We start from the raw sequence: 4,679 nt of genomic DNA, 5'->3' as shown, positions 1-4,679 counted from the left end.
ACAGGAGCATGAAGGATTTTGTAGCGCCGAAATAGCCAAATCTCAAGGAGCAACAGTATATGATATGTTGTTGCGGCAGAAAAGTTAATTTATCTGCCGCACTGGCTGCACATTAGGAACTAATTCTAACATATTTATGCACTGAAAATTCAGCGACAATTTATCTGCCGCATTTTGATGCACTTAAAATAAAGTCAGAGTTTAAAGTTTTCAAAATGTCAAAACTAAAATGTGCAAACTGTGGCAAATATTCCATAACCAATTATGGTGGTGACCAAACATTTTTGCAATGTGGTTTAATGCCCTACAATAATTAAATCAGTGGCTTAAAGAATTATGTAAATGCCTTTTATGATTATTAAAATATTAAACGGTTTTAAATAGGTGCCCAAACTTTTGGAATAATTCTAAATACTAATTTAGGGGCTAGTGCTATATTTTATACAAAAGCTAAAAGCTAAGTTAGAGCAATAAAAGAGAAAGAGAAAACAAAAGAAACGCAAAGGAAAAAAAGATAAGGCCCCGCCTTTCCCCTGGGCCGGCCCAGCTCCCCCCGCACCAGGTGCTCCCTCCCCTGTTCCTCGGGCGCACCCGACCGCGCCCGCGGTCTCCACCGCACCCTCTCGCCGGCAGCGCCGGGAGGGGATAAGGGCAGCAGCTCGCGCCCCCTCGATCCCCTCTCCCACTTCCTCCTGCCTCCCCACTCACGCACTCCACTATCCTCTCCCTCCTGCTCCACCTCCCTCTCCAGATCCGCCATCGACGAGCGTTGCTGTGGCCGCCACCGTCGACCACCGCGGCGACCGTCATCGCTGTCCGTGTCCGAGGCGTCCATGGACCCCATCGTCCACGACTGCGTCGACTACGCCGAGCCGACGAGCCGGGGAGCAGCCACCAAGCCGTCTGCTTCTTCTTCTTCTCCGTCGGCCACCACGAACTCGCCGTTGACCTTCCTCACCTCCGGCCACCCCTGCAGCTAATAATCTGACGCCGGCCTCCGTGAGCCGCCCGGTGAGCTCCCGCTCCCTTCCCTCCCTTGGCGTCGTCTTCAGTCGCCCGAAGTTGTAGACGCCACGTAGCCGAGCTCGCCGTCGTTGCTTCCCCTCGTCACCGCAGCCATAGCCGGCCAGGCTCGTCCATGAGCACGGCCTCGTGCTCCTCGCCTCCCGCGCACCCGCTCGCTGCGCTGCGTCGCACGTACGAGCCCCTGCTTCGGCTGCGCTGCGCCGTGGCCCTCTACTCACTGCCTTGCCGCCGTGACTGCGTCCGGGCCGCACTCACTGCGCCCGAGCCCCTGCTCGCCCGCGGCCCCGACCACGCCGTCCGCGTCCACGCCCGCATCGCGCCCAGCCCGACCATGCCCCACACCTCCCTGCCCGACTGCGCCCGCGCCCCGCTCCGGCGATGCCCACGAGTGGCCCTACCGCCCGCAGCTGCGTGCTGCGCTGTTGCCTACAGCAGCTACAGCTGCCTGATGACGCCGCTACCGCACCTGCTCTGCTCCGTGGCGTGCACCGCATCCACCGCTGTCGCACGCCACCGCGCCGCGCTGCACGTCGCCGTCGCCGCGTGCTACCGCTGCTCTACCTATGGCTGCTGCTGCGCCTCGCACGCCTGCAGCGCTCCCGCCCGCTTGCTCCCGCCGCTACTTGTTGTACTGATGCTAGTACTGTAGCTAGTGCTAGCTAGCTTTTCAAATTTTACACTAACTAACCCTTTGGACAGCCCCTAAACTGCGGCAAAACCACGGTTAACAGGAGTAAAAATAATTTGACTAGGTAGAACACTTGTCAAAGCTCAAATGTTTCTATTGGACCAAATCAATTTGATGCATGGATTAATTCCTATGAAAATCACAAAATGCTATCTTTTCTCAACAGAAAATAGAATTAATCCCTAGCACTGTGTATGCGTGTGTGTATTATGTGTGTGGTGGCCGGCCGGCTCTCCGTTAGCTAATTAGTACTCCTACTAGTTAGTCTAATCGGTTGTTAGGTATAGTGCAAATGACAGGTGGACCCCCTCTAAATATCCACTTAAAAAGAAAATGCAAGATATGTGTGAATGACATCTGGCCCCATCTACAGTTTTGACCAGTCAATAGTCAAACAGTTGACTGTTGACTGCACTGTTGACTGAGTCAACAGGGACCCCTGGACCCACTGTCAGCCTCCGGTGGCCCTGCTGTGTGCACTCTGCTGGGTGCACATAGCAATTTCCCCTTTTAATTCGGATTAATAATAATTTAAGAATAGTGTTTAAAATTTTAAAAATTCATAGAAAATAAACCGTAACTCGGATGAAAAAGCTTTGTACATGAAAGTTGCTCAGAACGATAAGACGAACCCGAATACGTGATCCGTTCGTCCGCCACACATCCCTAGCATAGCGAACATGCAACCTTCCCCTTCGTTTCATGTGCCCAAAAAATGCAAACTTCGGGAAAACTTTCCCGGATGTTTCCCCCTTCCCTGGTATCGCGTAGCACCGTGTTAGAATACCCCTAGCTCTGCTTGTTGACTTGTCATGCATCTTGTTTGCTCTGTATTTATTGTTTCTTCCCCCTCTTCTCTCCGGTAGACCCCGAGACTGATGCTGCACGTGTGATCGACTACGTCGACGACGACCCTTCTTCCCTTTCATCGGAGCTTCCAGGCAAGCCCCCCCTTTGATCATCCCGATATCTCCCATTCCATTCTCTCATGCTTGCATTAGATTTTGCTACTGTTATTGATTGCTCCTATTCTGATGCATAGCCTGCTTTTGTAACCTGCTTATTGTTACCTACCTGCTTATCCTAAACTGCTTAGTATAGGTTGGCTAGTGATCCATCAGTGACCCCCACCTTGTCCTTGTTGCCCCTGCTTCATCATCGACGACTCGATCAACGTGATCGACGACCAGAGCCCGACACCTCACATCACATCACGCCCCTTTTGTTGCTCGACTCTGCAGAGCTACTATCGAGTGCCGAGGGTGATCCCTCATAACGCACTCCTGATGATAATTCTGTAGTGTAGCTATTCGGTCGTGGTAATCGAGGGCGGTTTCCTCTTTCACCATTCCCGATACGGCTCTGTCGTGCAACACCTCAAGTGTGAACCTCGAGGGTGGTCCCTCTTACGTTCACCTTGATGATTACATTGAGTGGAATCCACCGGGGGTGATTCCTTGGGTTTTCCCCTTGATGTCTGGACACACAGTTACTTTGAATTTACTTGAGACCGTTGTGAAAGCCGGGCGGGCCCGGAGAGCACCCGTGCGATGTGACGGTGGCGGCTAGCTGTTTAGCGATATCACCTAGGAGGGGGTGATAGCTCCGGACTTGTCCCGACAGCCGTCACTACTTTAGTTGTTAATGCACTAACAGGTTTGGGTATTTGTTCTGAATTGGCCTTTGGCCTTTACGCACTAACTACCACACGAGAATAGTTATGGGCCTCGATGACGTAGTATCAGCCGAAGCTTTGTCAGACGTCCAGTTCAGCATTGCGGCACGGCTGGGCCGGCACCATCCTGTAGTGGTGGAGCCTGGTCCGCCCTGCTCGCAACGACCCGGAGTGCAACGGGCGATGGGCCCAGACCTCGGAGTGCTTAGGATGTAGACCGGCGGGGACCTCTCTGCTGAGCCTAGGTAGGGCTACGACGTGTTGATCTTCCGAGGCCGGGCATTGACCCCAGAAAGGTGTGTCCGGCCAGAGTGATCGAGCGTGTTGGAAAACGTGGTGCACCCCTGCAGGGAAGATATATATTCGAATACCGTGTCCACGGTAATGGACGTTCAGACTTGTATCCTGATCTTATACAACTAGAAATGGATACTTGAGACATGAGATGGATATGTGGCTCCGAGATTGCTTTCTCGTAGGGAGTCGAGGAAGGATCTCTAGGCGTTAATGCTACAACATGTTTGTTAAATATAAACTGCTATTCTTTACTCTTCTACATGCTGCAAGATGCTTGGAGCTGCTTGAAGATGCTAGTCTTCGATAGGCTAGGCCTTCCCCTCTATTCTGGCATTCTGCAGTTCAGTCCACAGATACAGCCCTTCCATTTGATACCAATGCATACTTAGCATAGATCTGATGCTTGCGGGTACTTTGGATGAGTACTCACGGTTGCTTTGCTACCCCTTTTCCCCCTTCCTTCTTATTTCCGGTTGATGCAACCAGATGGTGGATCCTTGGAGCCAGATGCCACCGCCGACGGATGCTACTACGTGGAGATCGTCGACGACCAGGAGTAGTTAGGAGGTCCTAGGCAGGAGGCCTTGCCTCTTCAATCGTGTTGCTTTTGTGCTAGCCCTCTTAAGGCATCCTTGTCTAACTTTATGTCTGTACTCAGATATTGTTGCTTCCGCTGACTCTTGTGTATCGAGCTTGTATTCGAGCCCTCGAGGCCCCTGGCTTGTAATATGAAGCTTGTATTATTTTATTTGTGTCTAGAGTTGTGTTGTGATATCTTCCCGTGAGTCCCTGGTCTTCATCGTACACATTTGCGTGTATGATTAGTGTACGGTCGAATTGGGGGCGTCACAGACGTGCGACAAGAGAGAAGGAGGAGTCCTGGACACCCCGGGTGCCCGGGCACTTTGGCCCCGGAGGCCCGGCCCCTCCCCTGGCGCCGCTCTCAGCCGGCCCCGGGTGCCCGACCATGGAGGGCCCGGGTGCCCGCACCAC

General features: G+C 52.7%; 1 long non-coding RNA gene across 1 annotated transcript; it reads left to right on the top strand.

Moving 5' to 3' along the window:
• Window positions 1-677: 677 nt before the first annotated feature.
• Window positions 678-4,434, top strand: LOC141041498 (uncharacterized). Its single transcript, XR_012201656.1, has 3 exons — window positions 678-1,011; window positions 2,581-2,655; window positions 4,173-4,434. It is a non-coding gene; the product is annotated as an uncharacterized lncRNA (long non-coding RNA).
• The last annotated feature ends 245 nt before the right edge of the window (window positions 4,435-4,679 follow it).

This window comes from Aegilops tauschii, chromosome 2 (assembly GCF_002575655.3).
Source record: "Aegilops tauschii subsp. strangulata cultivar AL8/78 chromosome 2, Aet v6.0, whole genome shotgun sequence".
Classification (NCBI taxonomy): Eukaryota; Viridiplantae; Streptophyta; class Magnoliopsida; order Poales; family Poaceae; genus Aegilops; species Aegilops tauschii.
The sequence above is the reverse complement of the archived record's forward strand: the minus strand, read 5'-3'. Positions and strand labels throughout refer to the sequence as shown.